The sequence below is a fragment of the Chionomys nivalis genome, chromosome 13 (assembly GCF_950005125.1).
Source record: "Chionomys nivalis chromosome 13, mChiNiv1.1, whole genome shotgun sequence".
NCBI lineage: Eukaryota > Metazoa > Chordata > Mammalia > Rodentia > Cricetidae > Chionomys > Chionomys nivalis.
The window spans coordinates 42,632,179-42,653,366 of NC_080098.1; the positions used below are offsets into that span (position 1 = coordinate 42,632,179).

The 21,188-nt window shown below is 42.4% G+C and overlaps 8 non-coding genes across 8 annotated transcripts; 7 read left to right on the forward strand and 1 right to left on the reverse strand.

Moving 5' to 3' along the window:
• Positions 1-1,180: 1,180 nt before the first annotated feature.
• On the reverse strand, positions 1,181-1,253 carry Trnar-ucg (transfer RNA arginine (anticodon UCG)). The gene has a single exon. It is a non-coding gene; the product is annotated as a tRNA-Arg (tRNA).
• Positions 1,254-3,716: 2,463 nt separating this feature from the next.
• Positions 3,717-3,788, forward strand: Trnaw-cca (transfer RNA tryptophan (anticodon CCA)). The gene has a single exon. It is a non-coding gene; the product is annotated as a tRNA-Trp (tRNA).
• A 9,410-nt stretch (positions 3,789-13,198) lies between these two features.
• Positions 13,199-13,269, forward strand: Trnag-gcc (transfer RNA glycine (anticodon GCC)). The gene has a single exon. It is a non-coding gene; the product is annotated as a tRNA-Gly (tRNA).
• Positions 13,270-13,655: 386 nt separating this feature from the next.
• On the forward strand, positions 13,656-13,727 carry Trnam-cau (transfer RNA methionine (anticodon CAU)). The gene has a single exon. It is a non-coding gene; the product is annotated as a tRNA-Met (tRNA).
• A 346-nt stretch (positions 13,728-14,073) lies between these two features.
• Trnas-uga (transfer RNA serine (anticodon UGA)) lies at positions 14,074-14,155 on the forward strand. Its single transcript has one exon. It is a non-coding gene; the product is annotated as a tRNA-Ser (tRNA).
• Positions 14,156-15,346: 1,191 nt separating this feature from the next.
• On the forward strand, positions 15,347-15,418 carry Trnaq-uug (transfer RNA glutamine (anticodon UUG)). Its single transcript has one exon. It is a non-coding gene; the product is annotated as a tRNA-Gln (tRNA).
• Positions 15,419-15,956: 538 nt separating this feature from the next.
• On the forward strand, positions 15,957-16,028 carry Trnaq-uug (transfer RNA glutamine (anticodon UUG)). The gene has a single exon. It is a non-coding gene; the product is annotated as a tRNA-Gln (tRNA).
• A 1,820-nt stretch (positions 16,029-17,848) lies between these two features.
• Trnas-gcu (transfer RNA serine (anticodon GCU)) lies at positions 17,849-17,930 on the forward strand. Its single transcript has one exon. It is a non-coding gene; the product is annotated as a tRNA-Ser (tRNA).
• Positions 17,931-21,188: the final 3,258 nt, after the last annotated feature.

A 21,188-nucleotide genomic window follows, 5' to 3' on the forward strand; every position in this document is an offset into this window, starting at 1 on the left:
TTTTTCTTTTTCTTTTAAACAGAAAACAAAAACGAAAACCCAAGACAGAATCTTGCCATGTAGCCCAGGCTGGCCTCCAACTTCGAATCTTTCTGCTTCAGCCTGAGGGCTGGGATTACAGTTGCGGGCTACCACACTCAGTCAAATTTTTTATTGTGATGTTTTTCAACATATAAAGAAGATTAAAAGAGGGATTTGTCTGTAATTCATCATCACCTAGAGTCAACCTGTAACTGTTTATTAGTTTCATCTACTTTTTAAAAATTGAATAGCATTAAATTAACTAGGGCACATATGCTCAAATATGTAAATATACAAACATGAATCACAAGAGTATATATATTGATAAAAACTACTGTGTCCTTGTCCAATGGAAGACAATGTAGCAATTCTTTAGGAGTATCTAATAATATTCTGTTCTTTTTAAAATTTCTCTAAAATATCTGTCTCTTTCCTCTCTCCCTCCTCTCTCTCTCTCTCTCTCTCTCTCTCTCTCTCTCTCTCTCTCTCTCTCTCTCCTATCTTCCTCTGAGAAATCCTAACTTGGCTGAAACTGCTTGTATTGACCGTGTGGTCATCAAAGGTGTGATGATGCTCCTGTCTCCATCTCCCGAGTGCTGGGATTACAGTCATGCATGCTATTTTTCTAATAAGGATCTAGTTGGTTCATTGTTTTACTATAATGGCAACTTTAGCGTTTTTTGGGGGGTGGATGGGTAGCGAAGTTTCTCAGAATTCTGTTGTGTTGTTTTGCTCTGATATAGACTTTTCTCTTTAATCCCAGCACTGGAGAGGCAGAAGCAGGTGGATCTCTAAGTTTGAAGCCAGCCTAGTCCTCAGAAGTAAATTCCAGGACAACTAGGAATACACAGAGAAACCCTGTCTCGAAAAACAATAAAAATAAACAAACAAAAGACTTTTCTAAAAAATCAAGCTCAATTAAATTGTATTTTCGAATATCTCACCTTAGGGATTAGGCTCCGTTTTCTCTTGAGGCAGCTTTTATTTTTTACTATCTTTAAAACGAAAAATCTGTATCTCTTTGTTTTGGGTGATTAGATTCAGTTAAATGTTTTTGGTCTTTTCTGTGTTTTACCAGTAGTAAATAACTGTGTCAGAAGGCGGTTGTCAGGTGGCCTAATATGGTCGAAAATACGTTGTAAATAAAAGGAATGCTAACCAACCACGAAGGGATTCGAACCCTCAATCTTCTGATCCGAAGTCAGACGCCTTATCCATTAGGCCACGTGGTCCCACATGGAGGGGCTCTTGCTCATTTGTTATTCGAAAAAAACTGTTCTCTTCATGGCTCGTGATTGTTAGCGATGTTGTCATTACAAATTTATTGGTGAAATAAGTTTAAATTTAATATCATGGAGTTTCAAGCAGAAATCCTTGAAGATAGAAATTTGGTGATTCAGTCATCGATGACAGTTTTTGTTGTTGTTTAATCGTTCGATCGGAAGCAAGTTTCCTAGGCCGTCGTGAGCTCTAGGGCTTTAAGTGGAAGTTGAAGGAGGGAAATCACTGCAGTACAGACCCTGGAGCTGCCGCTACCGTGCGATAATTCACCTTTCGCTCTCCACAGACTCCACGCAAATAGATCTCAGACATAAATGCGAATAGTATAGAAGAGATTTAGGAGTGGAGACCAGAAATCTTTTAATCTGGACGGTTGATGGAGGAGCAACATCGACCTGTCAGGCCTGAGAAGGCTCAACTGAAATTGGACCAGGTGAAGGCGAAGGGGTTTGTGCTGCCCGCCACTTCTGTTCCCACCCTGTTAGCTTCACAGAGATGCAGTCAGCAGTGGGCTCTTCTGAGGCGGCATGCGGGTGATCCGCTGTGTCTTTCAAAACCCTGAGATTCATGTGCGCAAGCCCTGTGTTTTTCTGTGGGTGAGACCAACGTGACTGCCGTTCTTACAGTGTTAGGATGCTGTTCGCAGAAGAAGACCACATAGAGAGAAGACCAAGCCAGGAGAAAGAATCCTTAGGAAGAAATTCTTGATCTTGTCTCCCAAACTATGAGAGAAGAAATTCCTGTTTTGACATGTGTGTGTAATGTGTGTGTACATACGCACATACACACATACATACATACATTTACATCCACACGTATATCATCACAGTTAACAAAGCAAAAGCAAGCAAATAAACAAAAAGAAATTCCTATTGCTTAAATATTGCACCCTGCAATATTCATTATGGTAGCTCTAGATGACCAATATTTTGTCTTTATCCATCCTAGAACGCCAGCCGTTGTGACTCTCTCTCTCTCTTCACCTCTACCTGTCTCTCTTCTTCCTTTCCTTCCTCCCCAAAGGGTCTCACACTGTGGATTGGGATACCCTGGAATTCACTAGGTAGCCTCAGACCAGCCTCAAATTTGAAGTTTATCTTCTTAACAGTATGTTTCCAGCCTGATTTTACTGGCTACTCTTTCTAAGACTTACTTATTCCAGCTTGCGGGGCGAGAAGATCAAGTCTCAAATCTGACATCAGGGATTTGATTTGAAGATTTTAACGCGCCGAGGAGGAGCAAGAACAAAGTGAATGAATCAAACTATATGAGCTGTTACCATGGCCCACCCGTCAGAGCCGCTTGTCGTCTACTAAAAGCAACTAAGAGCAGCTGGTGTGTAGAGGTTGAGAATAAGGAAGAAAGGGATTGTTCATATTTGTCTTGCTTTTCAGGAGAGTTTTAGCCTTCTCATGATGGCTTAGAGTCTCAACACTGCAGCTGCAGGGAGAGCACCGGGAGTTTGAAAGTCATTTCCAGATACTTGGGAAGCTTGAGGCAAGGCAGGACCACTCAAGACCCTCCCTAAAACAAGCAAATGAAAAACAGAGAAGAAATAAAGAGCTCAAAGAATACACATCTATACTATCAAAACAATAGGGGACTCTTGAAGTATTCTCTGCAGCTCATCCGGAGGTTTGATTAAAACATACTTTTGATTCATTTTCGGATTCAGCATCAGGAATTATTTTTTAAATTAATTCCCATCTGCAGGAAGGTTCTGGCACGAAAACCCAGCATTCGGTAGACTGAGACAGAAAAAGTCAAGACAAGATCTTGTCTTAAAACTCGTAGTAAAAGGCTCTTGGGCACTCAAACTCAAGTAGCCGGCCGCTTTGCTTCAAAATACAATCCTCGGCTTCTTTGCAAAAACTCAGGACTCCCTCCCCCTACCCCAGGAACAACAGCAATAATAGAATTTCTGAGACCCACGGAACTGAGGAATACCTCGGTAAGGCTGATTTGCTTGGGGGTTATTGATGTGAACTGAGCGAGCCGTGGAGTCTTTACGAGTGCCGGGAAGTCGGTGAACTGTGACCCGGAGGCGAGGCTTTGGGGACACTACTTTGTGGCCCTCCAGGGGCTGGTTCGCGTGGCGCATTGCAAAGCTTAGCCGCACTGGTCTAGGGGAGGAAGAGATGTTTCTTGGTACTGTCTGCTGCTAATCTAAGCTCCATACAATTTTTTTTTCTAAAAAACAGAAACTAAATGAGAAAAACGTGTGTAAGAAGCAAGCGCGTTCGGGAGTTACGGTTAAAGCAGGAGAAGTCCTTACTTTGTCAGAAAAGACCGTAATGAAACTGTGCACCGTGAGGACACAGTAGACCAAACTTCAAAATAACAATAAACTATTTTAGCACAGGTGAGAAGTCTGTTAGGGTCCTTAAATTAGCCTGAAAGCCGTTTGAGGCGGTGACCTCGTGGCGCAACGGTAGCGCGTCTGACTCCAGATCAGAAGGTTGCGTGTTCAAATCACGTCGGGGTCAAGTGTTTTGGTCAGGGTGGGTTTAAGAAGATTCTAATAACCTCTTGTAGGCTGTAGCTTGGGCACTGTTCAGACAGTGTCTGATGTGTCGTGTCTTTCTTCTTGGGTTGTGGCATCGCAACCTTTTGATACTCTCTCAAGGGTTTGTAGAGAATGCTTAGAACAAATAAAACCAAATGTGGTGCTTCACAAGATGGCGCATTCCTGACATCAGACCCAGCTAACCGCAGAGTTCAGCGCCTGAGTAACCAACCAGTGAGGTCTGGGAGCTGACGGCAGCAGTAATCAGGAGCGAGGACCAAACATCAGCAAGGATGGGATAAACCTCTGTGCTGGCTGGTAAGGAATTTGACACAAGATAGAGTAATCTGAAAGGAGGGACCTTCAACTGGGAAAATGCTTCTTTAAGATCTGACTGCAGGGCATTTTCATAATTAGAGATTGATGTAGGAAGGCTTAGCCCATTGTGGGTGGTTCCCTCCCTGGGCAGTTAGTCCTGGGGTCTATAAAAGCCATGAGGAGTGAGTCAGTAAGCAGCACCCTCCATGGGCTCTGCATCAGCTCCTGCCTCCAGGTTACTGCTGTCTTTGAGCTCCTGTCCTGACTTCCTTCAATGATGGACCACAATGTAGAAGTGTAAATAAACCTTTCATCCCCCAACTTGATTTTTGGGCATGGTATTTCCTCACGGCAATAGAAACCCTAACTAAGACAACTCTGAAGAGCTATAAAAACCCAAGCTCCAGGAGCTAGTCGCCAGAGTGCCTCAACTCAAGACTCAAGTACTAGCAACACCAGACCGCGCACCTGATCTCGGCACCCTGGTTGATCCGGTTAGTCTCTGCCGCTTTCAAGAACCATCGCTCCTAAGGATACTGCAGAACCAGCATCCAATCACTGCCCCTCCGACCAGTGGATGTGGTGGCTTGCTGTGCCCTGGGTTATTGGACTTGCAATCAGCTTTGTTTTACCTTTACATATGTTAACTCCACCAAAGAATAAAGATAATTACCAAAATTCTTTGGTCAAATTAAGCAAGCTTTATTTTCTGCCAGACAGGGCTGTCTCCCTAAATCAGGGCTTGAAAAAATATCATTGAACATAGGAGGAGGTAGGGTTTATATAGTGAAAAACAAAAGCCCTGTAAAACTAGGGATTGAGAAATTTCCAGAGAAATTTTGGTTTCATAGAAATTTGGCTGAACATTTCTTTGTTTTGTTTTGTCGGTTTTTTTTAATTTAATTTAATTTTATTTATTTTTAAGACAGGGTTTCTCTGTGTAACAGCCCTAGCTGTCCTGGAACTAGCTATTGTAGACAAGGCCGGCCTCAAACTCACAGAGATCTGCCTGCCTCTTTCTTCCAAATTCTGGGATTAAAGGTGTACACCACCACCTGGCCATTGGAGGAACGTTTTGCAAATTATTTGGCAGAACATCTTATCAGGGCATATTCAAAGTGTGAGTCAAACTCCATAGGATGGGGAGCACGCTAAATTCCAGGAACAGGTTAATGCACCATCAGCTTGAATTTTGCAGTAAACAGAAATGAACTTATTCTGACCTTATAGCAAAATGCTTCCATCCTTAGGATGTATTCAGACTGGTCCATCACCTACTGTGCGTGGGTGAACTCTACCTCCAATTATCAGTGGTACCACTTAGGGCTGGCTTGTTAGGTTATAGATCCATTTACTATAAATTGTTCCCTCCTTTTTTGTGAACTATAAATCAAGCATTTGAAAACTACCTAGCTGCCTGTCTGATGTGTAAGTCAGAAGGATACCGACATGAATCTATTCACTTATCTTCCCATTTTTTCCCTTTTGATCAATTAGATCAGTGTCTTTATTATGCTTGATTTTAAAATTAAGATTGTTTTTGTGAGACAAATCAACACTGTATACATTTGTGGAGCCACTATGGTGTTTTAATGTTACGCTTGTATTATGCTTTTTGAGTATGTAGCTGAAGCTGGTCTTAACTCCTTCTTCCTCAGTTTCCAATGTGTTGGGATTACAGACATGCACTTGACCTCTAATTACGTTGGTTATAATAAATTTATAATTATAAATCTTATCTTGGAGGACACCTGTGCCTGTTAGCCCCCTTGTCACAATGGCCTTTCAGGTCCCAAAGTGCATTTTGCGCTTTCTTTCCACAGGACTTTTGTGCATGTGGTCTCTGACAAGGTGTTCTGAAAAGGTATTCTCTGCCTTTCACTGCTTGATTTAGATACTCACTTTTCATGGCTCAACCAAAACGTACTGGTTCTCTGAAGGCAGCCTTTCTTTTTACTCTAGTCAGGCCGTCACTTCCTGAACGGTCTCCCCTGGCAAGTACTAGAAAAGTCAGTGTGTGCAAATGCTGTCACCTCAATGCCTAGCAAAGCATATGGTAGACAGAAGGTGCTTCATCATTTTGAAGGAACTATGGAAAGAGATGGGAGATATATTGAAAATGGACGGTAAATGGATACTTTACCATTCATTGTCAAGCAAAATCTGTGCACAAAAATAACAAAACTCTAAGGAGAATCTGAATTGAGTCACCAGCCAATGCCTTCAGTGCTGAGATGAAAGACCTGTAACACTCTATCCACAATCATGGCTTTCTTACAAATATAAGTGTTGTGCCCAGATAACAACCCTCAGAGAAGCCACCAGGAACCAGAGAAGACCAGACTGCAAACAGCAAGGTTTCTTCTTATTTCAAGTACAAACTAGCTCGGAACTTCCATCTCCAACACCACGTAACAGAGAGGTAGAGAGAGAAGTTAATGCCCCTCTGCCCCTCTGCGGGGTTAGTTTTTTAAAGGTAAAATTACAAGCAAGTCTTTCAGAGCTGCTTTGGCACGGGTGCAAGATCTTTTGCTCTTTCCCATCCTGCTAAGTCAGCTTGTTCTTTGTTTTCAGAGCAAGGCCACCCTGTCATCTTTATCACCAGGTGTCCTTGTGCTTTGGAATTTCCCGGGTGGGAGGGGGGAAGGGAACATGAGGCTAGTCTGGGTTTTTAATTTTAAAACATTCTGCTAGGAAATTTTTTCTCGTCCCTTTGAGAATAGGAGTGAGGGTCCCACAATAAGATGAACTTGCATTTTGTTTGTTTTGTTTTTCAAGAGCGGGTTTCTCTGTGATGCCCTGGCTGTCCTGGAACTAGCTCTGTAGACCAGGCTTGCCTTGAACTCACAGAGATCCACCTGCCTCTGTCTCCTGAGTGTTGGCATTAAAGGCATGGGCTCCAACTACCCAGCATGAACTTGCATTTTGTTTCATTCAATAATTAGTGAGCAAATGTATACACTATCACAGCCAATTAAAAGTAGAACAGGTGCATACACACACACACACACCGAGATAAAACCAGGAGAGTAGGAAAAATTGTAAATAGATAGGCCTCTCACCTACAAGACAATAATCACATTTCTCTTAACACAATTCATTTACATTCCTATGGAGAAGGATTATTTAAACAGTGAAGCATTTTCTGTAGTTGAGAGTTCTACAACTAAGGCAGTAAGAGAAACAGATTTCTAGCAAATAAAATACCTGGAAATGTGCACTAGATGACCCGCACAATACCACAATAATCTTTGTATTTGGCAGGTGCAGTTCAAAGTCACAGTTTTTCGAAGATCAAAGATAAAATGCTATTTGTCAATAAAATTCAAATTTCATAAAACAAAAAACAAAACAAAACAAAAATCCTAAAAAAACAAAAAACCCTAGGACTGAACTCAGATTGCCAAAATAGACTTTAGTGAGAAATATATATTGCAAGCTGGGCTGCAAGAGGTCGAGGGGAAATGCCCTTGAGTTTGAAGCTATTCTGAGGCATAGTGAGTTCCAGGCCAGTTTGGAATACAGAAAGAAACCCTATCTCAAAAAATGTCAGTACGAGGGGAGAAGTTGTTGTTAACTTCCTATTTTCTGTTGTGTAGCAATGTCTTTCTAGATTAAAGCCTTCCAGAGGCAGGTGGATTTCTGTGAATTCAAGGCCAGCCTGGTCTACAAGGGCTATCTCCAAAGCTACAGAGGAAACTCTGTCTAGAAAAACAAGAACAAACATACAAAAAAAAAAAATCTTCCTTCCATCTTGGAGAGAAGCTCATTAGGACACGTGTCTCACCAGGAGGTGAGACAACAGAAAGTTTTACTGGGAGGCAGTGTATCCCATCCTGTGGAGAACTCCTTAAATCAGGAAGTAAACAACTTTAAATAGTTTCATGAAGACCCTGAAACTGACGAGATTTACTAGCCTTGTCTCTCCCCCAAGCATATATAAGCTGTGAGACATGCTGGGAGAGAGACGGCAGAACTGCATGGAAGCAGCCGTGAGCTGGGCTTTCAGGAAAGGACCCTCCCAAGCCTGCTGAGCAGCCTGTGGCGTGTGCAGTGAACCTCCAGGCTTCCAGCTTTTGCGAGCCGTCACCCATGCTAGCTTTGGTGATTATAGCTGTCTGAGTGATTCTGCTCCTGTAAGTAGATCTTCATCCTTGTTTTTTTTTTTTATGGGTTCACCAAGTTGGATTTGGGTGGTATCTATCTTTTGGTTTATCATCTGTTCCCTCTGTGGGGCGAGTAGTCATTTATTCGTGTCATGTAACAAAATATCACTTTCCACCAGCAAGGGGAAAGATGCCTTAGCTTTAGGTGCCACTTGGAATAAACAGTAAATTTATCTGTGGTCTTTTGGAGTCCACCACTGCTCTTCGTCAGGCAGGTATTAGAAGTGGGTGAACAGCTCTTGGGAACTGTCAGTGTGCCGGCTGAGGCTGAGACCTCCTTGAGAAGGGACTTCCTGGGGACTGTCACCCATTGTTTGGTCTCCTTGAGAGTCATTTTGAGCTGATACACAAAAGATAGGGTTATTCAGAGCCATAAAAATAAACAGATGTCAATGCAGTACACCAACGAGAGGATCAGTCTAAACTTCTTTAACACTGTCAAATGTTCGGTAGCCATTGCAGAGATACCCAGGAATAGTTAACGAAACCGTGTTTAAGACACCGATAATGGCTTTCTGTCTCTCTCCCAAAGAGGCAGCTTCTGCCTCTCTCCCTTCTCCCCAGTTCTCCCCTTTCCACACCCGCTTTCTCTCTGTCTCTCCGCATCCCTTCTCCCTCCCTCTCCCCTTTCCCCTTCCCTTCCATAACCCACCAAATAAATATCCAACCTCAAAAAAAAAAAAAAAAAAAAAAGCAAGCAAGCACTGAGAATGGCTGAGTGTGGTGGTACATGAAGCAGAGGCAGGCAGATCTCTGTGAGGGCTTGGCCATTCGGATCTGTCCACATAATGAGTTCCAGAGCAACCATGACTATAGCAAAACCCTGTCCAGAACAGAACCAGCAACAACAAAAGCCAAGTAAGCAAAAGAAAAGCAGACAAAGAAACTTGAAAGATGTGTTATTTTACACAGTGTGTTGTTCTGTGTAAGTAGCTAATGATTCAAGCTATTACTAACAGCATCTACCTGTTGGTAGAAGATTAAGCAGTATTTTGTTTGCTTTTTTCTGTGTGAATTGTCACCTATATTTTTCAGTTCTGTATGATAGACTTTTCCTGAAGAGTAGAAAATATGAATTATGTTAGAAAATGACCAGCAGATATCTTGTGCTAGTTTCTTAGGAAAATGAATCCCATCCGGGGCTTTGGCTGTTCGGTGTTGAGAAGAGCCAGTGTGAGCTGGTGACTGGGATAGACTCTGGTCCTACTCCACCCAGGTCTAGCCCCAGCTGTAGGAGTGACAACAGCCTCGGCAGGCAGTATGACCGCCAGAGCGCTGGGGTCCAGAGAGTGTGTGAGCCAAAATGTGCGGCATACATGTGGGAGGAAAGAAGTGTGTGCTATAAAAAATGGGAGCTATTTGAGAACGAGGGGGTGGGTGGGAAGGCTGGCAACCATACACTGATTACCGTTTAGAGAAAGGTTTATGTGTAGGGAATGGTACTACAGAAAAAGCAGGTTTCTCTAACTCAAAGTAGCAGTGAGAATTTCAGTTGCTGCTGTTGTATACTGCAGCACAGTGCAGAAGAGCACCTAAGAATTAACAAGATAATAATAATAATTAATAATAATAATAATAATCCACTTGGCAGTTCATTAGGCTTTATTGTAGCTTGGACGAACTTTCCCTGCACCACCTATGGTCCTTTCTTCTGATGTTGTTAAGGTGCAGTTGTTGTGAACACTGAATAAAATGGCAGGACGGGTCCAGAGAGATGGCTCAGTGGTTAAGGGTGACTGTAGCTCGGTACTAGCTTCCGAGAACCGGAGGGCAGTCTTCCAGCGCCCCCATCAGCCAGTTCACGACTGCCTACTCTAATTCCGTCCGTTTGTGTGCTCTTACACACAAATGCATGATTAACCAGCTGTCAGGGAAGATTCGAGTGCGTGCGGGAGAGAAAGAGACGGCCATATACATCTGACCTCGACTCTAAACTGCAGGGCATCTGAGCGTTTATAGACAGGGGCTGGCTGAGGGCAGGGCGAAGATGGCAAAGTACGGAGAAGAGACCGTTAGGAAAGGTCCCCACTAACTGGCATGGCTTGGCAGGATTCTTACTAATACTGGGTTGGACAGGACAAGGTTGAGGCCATGATGCCAAGAGACCCCAGGAGGCCTGACTAAACTGTGGTCAGTGTGGACATCTTTGTGGGTGCTGTGGAACTCCTCATCACCAGCTCACTCTGGAGAACTTCAGGATCGGAGGATTAGGGTGACATAACCCATGGTTAATGAAGATTCGGGTGGGGAGGCAAAGCTCGGGAGGCAGCCGAGCCCTGGTGTCATGTAGCCCAAGCTGGTCTAAGCTTCCTGTATGGTGAAGGGTGAACTTAAACCTCTGAATCTCTTGCCTCAGGTGTACGGGCATTGACTACCATAGCCAGATTCTAGTTTAATATATTCCCCTGCAAGCTAAGAAATGGCATTATTTATCTGTTATCTATCTATCTATCTATCTATCTATCTATCTATCTATCTATCTATCTATCATCTATTTTTGAGACAGGGTTTCTCTGTGTGGTCCTGGCTGTCCCAGAACACTCTGTAGACCAGGCTGGCCTCAAACTCAAAGATCTGCCTCCTTCTGGGATTAAAGGCCTGTGCCACCACTACTCGGTGACATTTTCATTTTTTAACACCAGAAAACTTTTTATATGTTTTTAATATGAAAAAAAAACCACATCTGTCCCTAGAGCCTAGTTACTTCAGGTAGCAATGTTACTGCTTTGTTCTGCTGATGTAGTTGAGGTCTAAATCCTAGAAAAGGAGCTCATGTTTGCAAATGAAAAACAGAAAAAAGAAAAAGAAATAAAAGGAAAGGACGTGACTGCTCCTGGGTGTGGTGGAGGAACGGAGAGCAGAGGCAGAGACAACTGGGAGAGTCCAGAGTGGACGGGACCCTGAGCCAAGTGAGGAGAGGGGGAGGGGAGAGGGACAGCCTAGGCCAAGAAATTGACCAAGACAGGGGAACCAGGTGCAGGAGTCAGGAGGCCCGAAAAGAACGGGTAAACAAAATGGTTGAATTATATAGGGAAGGGCTGTTGGAGGATGGGCAGCCCAGTCCCTGGGCTGGAGAAGTTTAGGGTAGGGGACGGGGCATGCCAGTTATGAGGGCCTTGCACGAGGTAGGGACTGAGGGATGCAGGGAGAACCTGGCAGTCAAGCCAGGTCAGCTTTAATATGGCCCCTCAGCCATTTGTCCCCGGGATTGAAACTTCCGGTGTGGAGGTTGATGGCTTCTGTATATGTTTTTATTTTACCTTACAGCGACCCATCAGTTTTCGGTTCGTTGCGGGTGCACTTCTGTGGGTGCTTTGTTTCCACTCGGTTTTTCCCATTCTGACCGAGCGTGTCTTCTAGTGAGCGCATCTGACAGTGATGTGTTAACCAGCCTTAATGACTCCAACGTTTGGGAAGAAAATGTTAGGTTCTACCTAATGTATTCTCCTAGTGTGTCAATTCGAAGACCCAAAACACAAAACGAACCAAACAGCAACAACCCCAAACTAACAAACAAAATTTAGACCAGAAAACAGGCTTTAGTTTTCAGTAGGCGAAGGAGTGTGTTTTAAAGTCAAGGGGTACTTTTTTTATTGCTGTGATAAACACCAGAAAAAAAAATCGGTTTCAGAGAGGTGGGTTTATTCTAGACCAGAGATTGCATCACGGTGAAGAGATCTGATGGCAGGCGAAGTAACTGATAAGTGATAACAGAAAGTGATGAATTCATGTGTTTTGTTTGCTTTTCCGTCTTACTCAGTCCAGAACCCCAACCCAAGGAATGGTTCCATTTTAGGGCAGGTCTTCCTAATCTAGATAATCCTTCGCAGACTTTACTAGAAACTTGCTCATTCAGTGATTTCAGAGCCTGCCAGTTTGGCAGTCACTTTTAATCATGGGGGATTTGAGGTAGGGTCTGTACATACAGTTTAGGCCAGTTGTGAACTGGGGCATCTTGATAGGTAAGAATTACCGTGAACTCCTGCCCTGTTGCCTTCACCTTCCAGGTGATGGATTACAGGATTGCCCCCAGCACATCCAATGAGAAGTATTTTAACATCATTGTAAGACAGCTACAAGATTACCTACCTACTAGTTTTTCCACACATTTATTTTTTTTTTAGTAATCTTTATTTTTCCTCCTACATTTTGTGGGAGCTGGAGAACGTGAGGACTGAAAATGTCCCAGTGGTTTACTTTCCTTATTAACATGAGTTTATTTCCCTCAGTCATCAACCTAGCATTCCATTCTCCAGATATTTGCTTAGGAACCAAGATGTTGCAATTAAGTGTTTGTTTATTCCAGGACTCCATTAGAGTGTCGGAGGAAGGCTCCGAATGACTGCTTTGTAAGCAGTCTTTGGGATGTTTAAAAAATACTTTGTTCAACATGTTCGGTAACAGGCTTCTATCCAAGAGTCGAATGAATGATTTCGAAGAGAAAAGTTTCAGCTCATGGATGTCTTCCGATGGGCACAGCTACTCAAACACCTTCGTCCTATGAGAGCCTCCATCCAGATAAACCCCTCAATATCTGACCCACATAAACTGACTTTCTCTGCCTCTCTTCCCCTGCTCTGTGTGTGCGTGTCTCTATCTCTCTCTTAACCGGGGATGGGTTACGGTCCGGGGCTCAGGAGTATGGGGTAGATATGGGATGGGATTCACAGAGATCACAGAAATGACTGGCTTTAATTCCATTTTATATAGACTTTCAGAGTGTTTTTTTCATGTAATAAAAATCTCTCTTTTTTTTTTTAGTGGAGACAATCTCTATTTTTAAATAATCCTTTAAAAATTGCTAGGGAAGTGATTTTCTAGGTGTTTACTCTTTCCGTATACCAGAGGTTAAGACGCTATAAAACTACATTTATAAGGAGAAAGTACAAAGCCAAAGAATATGGTTGCATTGGTGGTTCAGTGGTAGAATTCTCGCCTGCCACGCGGGAGGCCCGGGTTCGATTCCCGGCCAATGCATAGCTGTAATTTTTGAGAATTTCTTATTCTAAGAAACAACAGTAATTGCGGGTGCTAAAGGTGAGAAGTTTAGCGAGATAAAAGCTTTTGAAAGATTCATACTTAAAATTTTGACATTTACTGTACCTTTGGTTTTCTAACCGGGAACAATTGTTAACGAGCTCCTGAGCTCAGCTGACTGATTTTCATAGGGAAGAATCTTAAACCGATGAATTGGGCACTGGGCAGCGCAGTCATGTAGAGATTTGGAGTTACATTTTATGTCTGACAATGAATAAATGATTTGAAAAAAAAAAAAAACCAAGGCAAAACCAACCCAAATCTAGTATTCTGAACGTTTTCTTTGTCTTGAATAAAGACGCAAAAGGCACAGCATGTGGTGCGTTAGCAGAGTGGCGCAGCGGAAGCGTGCTGGGCCCATAACCCAGAGGTCGATGGATCGAAACCATCCTCTGCTATGACCTTTTGAAAAGACTTGTAAGGTGTCCCAGAATCGTATAATAGATTTTTGAGTAATGTTGTAAGTAACTAAACTACTTCCTACAGCGCCTGTGAGGGTCTGCCACTCAGCTTCCTAGATTCGGGGTCACTTTGGCCTGAGTCTCTGCATGGTGCTGAAGACGTCCCCTATCAGAAGGGTACAATTCCTGTGTGCCAATCTTCAATTGTAGCGCTTTTTTTAAAAAGCATGATGACAAGTCCTTTAGCTCAGCTATTACATTGTAGAAACATTATCTTAAAAGAATTTATAAAACTAGAAAAGTACTTCTCATGGGAATATATGCTAGATATTTAGTTGCTTTTGTAGTCGTGGCCGAGTGGTTAAGGCGATGGACTTGAAATCCATTGGGGACTCCCCGCGCAGGTTCGAATCCTGCCGACTACGGAGTTGTGTTTTCTTGGCAGGTACTAAGAATTAATTATACTAACCGGTTTGAAGCAGAATTAGTTGTATTTCAATTTCATCGTCTTCTTTTGAATTGAACAAAACGCAATCTAGGACAGGATTGATAGTGAAATAGAAAAAAAAGTTTCAATTCCCAAGCTTCCCGCGTACTCATCTACTTCCACTTTAATCGTCTAACACCTTGGGCACACGCAGCATATTGCTGATGTACTCCAGAGTATATTTAAAGTTTTGAAATCAATATTTCAAACAAATTTCCAGTTTGGTTTGCCTCTAGATTGTTTCGAAGGACAAATTTCTGAGTCAAAATACAAGACAATTTTCAAGACTGTCTTTGGCTAAAAATTTGATTTAAAAATACATCTATTGCTATTTAAAACGCAGTATCTCTAATGCATACAGAATCTTGCTGTCGTACAGAAAAGTAAACATAATAAAATATATTAGTATTACGTTAGCAATCGATTCATTGTGTGCACTGGCATTTCAATTGTATTTTAATAATTAACGTTTGCCTGAGGATCGGGAAAGTAAAACAATCACACTGGCTAGCTGCCTTAACGACCAGGCAGCGTCTTTAACCCCAGTAGCCACACTAGTTTGCCGTAGAAACCGGGCGGTGCACGCCTTTAAACCCAGCCCTAGAGAGGATTATAAAACGGGAGGGAAAAACTCTAAGACACAGTCTCATTCTGAGATTGCTGGAGGCAGGATCGCCATTTCGGACTGAGGTCGAGATAAGGGCTGTTTTCCTTTTCGGTTCTTCATGTTGAACCGCAATTTCACTTTCTTGAATTTTTATTAATCGTGCTTCCATTGTGAAATGCGGATAAAGAAGTAAATGTATATGTAAAGCAACTCATTTTATCTCCCTAATTACAAAAAAGTTTTCCTCATTTTATGTTTAGCTCCTTTCTTGCGTTTTCCATACGCCTGTTTATGCCAAGAGATTGATTCCTAGGTGCAGGCACTTTTTTCTCTGTAAATTCTAGTACAGTAAATGTCAGGCCTTGCAAACACACAACTCATATTTCTCAAGGAGCAGCTATATTTAAGTTATTATCCAGCAGTGCAGAAACAGGCTGCAAATCCAGATCATAAAAATATGAAAATATGAATTTAGTCTCTTCATTCTCCGTCTAAATTCTGCTAAGAGGATCAGTTGATATGGGCCCCATGGTGTAATGGTTAGCACTCTGGACTTTGAATCCAGCGATCCGAGTTCAAATCTCGGTGGGACCTCATGTGAATTTTGTCGCTGCTCTCTCACAAGTTACTAATGTGTTCTAAACACATTCTGAGTCGCTCCCCCGACTCTCGGAAATTAAAGTATCTAGACATATTTTTCATCTCATATAAAAAACTCGTCCAGTATGCAAAACTTGCCCAGTCTGTAACATCAGAAGCTTCTAGAACTACTCTGTCCCAACATCTGAGATAAACCAGGAATCCATGTGTCTCCTTTGCCTCTTTTTTTTTTTTTTGAAGCTAGAATTACCCTAATCTGGCGAAATTGTGCGCAGACCCGAGGATTAGGGATACATTTTGCTTATCTCGGAGCTGACTGAATTCCTATATAAAAGATTAACTCAATATTGTTTGGCCTAAATAGATTTTATGTGTAAATTTGGTTCTTATAAAACAGAGCACCTGAGTTATTCGGTGCATTTTCTGTCTGAGGTAAACTTGGTATAAATAAATAATCTTATTTACCTCTTGAAACTAAAATGTATTTAAAACTACTTCAGGTAGTTTATTAAGGAACATGAGCTATATGTAGGGCCCCATGGTGTAATGGTTAGCACTCTGGACTTTGAATCCAGCGATCCGAGTTCAAATCTCGGTGGGACCTTCTTTATGTTTTGCGTTTCTTCCACGAACAGGTGGATCCGCCTACTTCTCCAGTCCTTCCCTTACACTCATGTAAAGTGTATGTGTGATTAGAGATCTAATTGGAACCTCTTCAAAGTATATTTTCAAATGCGAAAAGAAGGTGTAGCAACAAACATCTCCAATATGTAAGTAAGAATTATATGGTGTAGTGGCTATTAGGCTAGACTCTGAAATGTGTCCCGTCCATGGCTTATTTCTCCCCCCCTTCGTCCCACATTCCTAGTCTCTTGAATCATCCATTAGTTCCCCTTCAGGATGTATGCCCCTAGCTGCAAGGGTTTCTGGATTTCACATTTCAGTGTCTCCTTTTCTTCGAGACTTTTCAGTAATTATCCAACTCTAAGGTCTCAGTATGTACTGTCTAGCACCTGGGCTTCAAGTCTCAGTGAGTCTGTCTGTTTTGGTGTCCTTGCTTTTCATTTTCATCCAAACCAGTAGTATACCTGGTATGCTTAGATAGATGTGCCCTCAGACACACACTTCGTCTTTTCAGGAACTCAGATCCTAGATCCTTGCTCTTCCTTCTGGGTCGAGGAAGCCCTAGTCCCATCTCCATTTATTCTGCATTAGGTCATGTTAACACATCTCTTATGTATGTATGTATGTATGTATGTATGTATTTAGGTATTTATTTATTTATTTTAAGAATGATTTTACGTATAGAAAAAGAGAAACCTATTCTCAGGTGTCCAGAGACAGGTGTCACTGTTTACTCGTCCTGGATGTCCGGACCTGGCCTGACACACGCGGTTAGGCCCTAAGGTTTGTCTTCTGAACCTCTGCAACTTAAACGCATCTCTGCAGCACATTGGCGTTTCTGATTTTGATGAAATGAGGTAGAAACCTGACCAAACAATAGCAGAACTTTTCATATTGACTGAGCATAGATGATCAATCGCCAGGTATCTCCTGACAATTCATAAAGAGATCGCAGTTTTTACGGCTGTCCACTCTCACCTTCTACACCCCATATATTCAGACACACCGACACCATGGTTTTTAAATGAAGCAGTTTCTTTTCTTAGTGTATCAGTTACAAAACTTCAGTGATTAGGTATCTGAACTCTTTGCCTGGCAGTAACAATGTAGAATGAAGCACCTTGCTCACGCCTTCCCCCAAATCATGAATTCCACACACAAACGCTACAAAGCCCTTTGTACACCGTGTTGCTGAGTCTTCCAAGGTTTCTCATGATCTGTGCTCTTCCTACCCGCAAAACAGCAAGTCCAAATCGTCTGACTGCAAATGTGTCCCTGGTGATCTTTGCCTGAGTTCCCCAGTTCTTCACACATACCCTACCTGGACTCCTCGGAGTAAAGTATTATATCATATGATAGGCATTTATTTATATTAAAAGTCTACTTGGGAGCAAGGAGAGCTGCATCATAACAGGCCCAATGCATGGACACATAGAAATGACAAAATCCAGTGTGAGTTTTAAAACAAGAGTCATCGTAAATAGGCTGACTAATTCATTTCTCCTGCTGTGGTTGTATTCAGAGCCACTTCTTCCCAGCAGTTTGTTTCTTTTACTTTTATCAATTTAAGGGGGCCATTTACAGACAGTAAAGGCTTTGGTTTCAATAATGACATGTGATGAAGTGACAGAGATTGTAAATTGAAACAGTCTAATTAAAGGGCCAAATGAAACTAATGGATCCCCCGCCCCCAAAACCCAAACCAAAGAAACAATATCAACTCCTTTCCCCAAAATACCCAAACATCAAATCATAGAAGAAGATACAACATGCTATCTGTCACACCACCTCGGCAGGTGTGACGAGGTGGCCGAGTGGTTAAGGCGATGGACTGCTAATCCATTGTGCTCTGCACGCGTGGGTTCGAATCCCATCCTCGTCGACCGGGTCTCACACTGTTGTGTGGGCTTGTGGTTTTATCCCCAGCGTGATTAAAGAACCCTTGTCCATTTTAAATCTGCAAGTTTCTCTTCCAAAACTGATTGTGAACGGCTCGATTCCCGGACCTCTCTCTTCTCCAACTTCCTTCATGTGTGTCTTTCTTTTCTCAAACTCGCATTTTTGAGACTTCAGGTACGCTTGTGACAAAGTTATCTCACCTTAGATCCGCCCTCGCGTCTGCCTTGCACTTCCACTGTTTCCTGACTGACTTGGCTTTTTAGGAGTGGTAGAAGCGGGTTCCTTCCCCTCCTGTTTCTGGGCGTGACATTCCTTCTACCGGTAGGTAGTTTCTGCTCTCCGAGCGGTGGTAGCCCTCTGCCTTGACTTTCCTCCGACAGAAAGGAATGCTGTATTTTAACCGGAGATCGCTTTAGGTATTCCAGTCTCTGTCCCTTCCATCTTCTTACAACTGACATCTTGATTTTAGCACACCATCCGAGAAAAACATCCACTCACCTGCTGTCACAGCAAAGGATTTCCTACCGATAATAAAAGCACAAAACTGATGGGGTCACTAATAACGACAGACGGTCTCTGAAATTTTTCTTCTTTTTGTCATTTGTCTCTTACAGAAATGGACATTGAGGTAGAGCTGCTGAAGTCTTTTCCAACAAGGGATTTCAGAGGCTCACAAAAACTGGGCATTAAGTAGAGATCCTTTTTTTTCAGTTTTATGTACAGTATATGTTGTTTGGAGACAGCTTATAAACTTTGTCCCAATTGATTTTAATTGTAATTGAGTGCATAGGAGGTGACTGTTGTGACCAGAGGGCAGTCTGGATCCTGCTGAAGGTGGATGCTGTGCCTTTTCCCAGAGATGTTTCATGTCAGGGGACATCCGAGCAGTCATATCCTGGCCTCTACTTGAACTTTACATGGAGAAGGAGGCACAATGGGACTTGACTTATTTCTCTTTATCTTTAAACTTTGCACATATCAAACATGCAACAGATATTTATACAATAAATGCTTATACTATCTGCATGCTTGTGTGTGCACACGCGTGTGTGTGTGTGTGCGCGCACATGTTAATGGAGGGATCTAAGGGATTGAAATCTCTAGGTGGAATATATCCGGAGTGTAATCCTACTTACAGTAATACCTGAGTGATGGTTTTAATTGTACCTGACTGTGTTGTCCTGTTAGAAAGTGGGGAGATAGATGTGGGGACTGTTTTGGTTTTCTGAGCTTTCCATCATGATTTAAAAAAAAAATCAAAGAGAAAAAAACAGGTACAGTAGCGCCTCCCTGTAATCCCAGTACTTGGTGGGTTGAAGAAGGTGGATTAGAAATTCGAATATGTCCTTGGCTACATATGGAATTCTAGGCCAGCTCAGGCTACATAAAGAAGGAAAGTGGGAGGGAGGGAGGGAGGGAGAGAGGAGAGAAAGAGAATAAATCAGTTCTGAGCAAACATGTGGAAGATATTTCAACCTGTTGAAGAAGGAATGACTTAGAGAGTAGAGTGGACAAGTTAGGTAAAACCTAAGACCTTAGGCCCTGTGGCGCACTCTACCCCCCACCCCTTTGTGCCTTTGGGGCTGTACCTGCTTTTGTCTTCAGTAAACCTTGCTTGCCACAACTCTCTGTGTCTGTTTTTGTCTTCCTAAAGCAAGAACCAAATCTAGCTTGGGCAACAGTAGCGCCTGTTAGCCTTTCAATAGAGGATTGATTATTTTACACTCGGTACTCGGTTTAGTTCGGGCCCTGAAGATCCATCACGGAGACACACACCAGAAGTGTCATCTGTTACCAGTGGACACTGCCGAGTGCGTATGGTGTCGGCACATGCGTGCAATATACACAGTAAACCATGTCTGAATGACTTGTTTCTCTGTTGCCTTCTTTTGGTATTGCTGGGCATCAAGCTCAGGGCTTCATTCAGTGATGGGTGAGTGCTTTACCACGGAGAGAAATGCTCAGATCCCAGATTATTTCTAAAAATAAAAATGAGTATAATAGTTCCCCATTTACCTGCCCAAAAGTGAATTTCATTCTTGGAGAGACTATAAATTAGAAATATTGTTTCAGAAGACCTTTGCCAGTCTTCATCAGAAGTTTAGAGCTTGGAGCCTGGTTTGGTAGCTACCTACCACTCACAATCCCAGCATTGGGAAGACTGAAGCAGGAGGATCACCGTGATTCCCGAGCCAGCCTTGATGTTATTCATCCTTTTGAACATAGAAATCACACTGCTTAGTTCACTTTATTTAGGTTTCACTCTTTACAATAATGAAAGTGAGAATACAGATTAAAAATATACTATTGGCACAGCGCTTTAATCCCCCACACACCTTTAATCCCAGCGCTTGGGTGGCAGAGGCAGGCAGGTGGATCTCTGTGAGTTCATGACCAAACCAAACCAACCCCCCCTCCCCCCAAAAAATCCATCAAGAGTGACAAAAGGACACATGAAGGAAAGTGTACTCAAGGGCCTGCTTCTGTGATTTGATTATAAAGGACAGAGGGCAAGTGAATGACAAGAACTTTAAATCTTTGAAGAAAGACATTGAAGAAGACACCAGAAAGTGGAAAGATCTTTCATGCTCTTGGGTAGGCAGAATTAACATAGTAAAAATGGCAATCTTACCAAAAGCAATCTACAGATTCAATGCAATGCCCATCAGAATCCCAGCAAAATTCTTCAAAGACCTCTGAAAGAACAGTACTCAGCTTCATGTGGTAAAACAAAAAACCCAGAATAGCCAAAACAATCCTGTACAATAAAAGAACTTCTGGAGGCATTACAATCCCTGACTTCAAACTCTACTACAGAGCTACAGTACTGAAAACAGCCTGGTATTGGCATAAGAACAGACAGGAGGACCAATGGAGCTGAATAGAAGACCTGGATATCAATTCACACATCTTCAAACACCTGATCTTTGACAAGGAAACAAAAAAATATCAAATGGAAAAAAGAAAGCGTATTTAACAAGTGGTGCTGGCATAACTGGATGTCAAGACGTAGAAGATTGAAAATAGACCCATATCTATCACCATGCACAAAACTCAAGTCCAAGTGGATCACAGACCTCAACATAAAGCCAACCACACTGAACCTCATGGAAGAGAAAGTGGAAAGTACACTTGAATGCATTGGCGCAGGAGACCACTTCCTAAATATAACCCCAGTAGCACAGACACTGAGAGAAGCAATTAATAAATGGGACCTCCTGAAACTGAAAAGCTTCTGTTA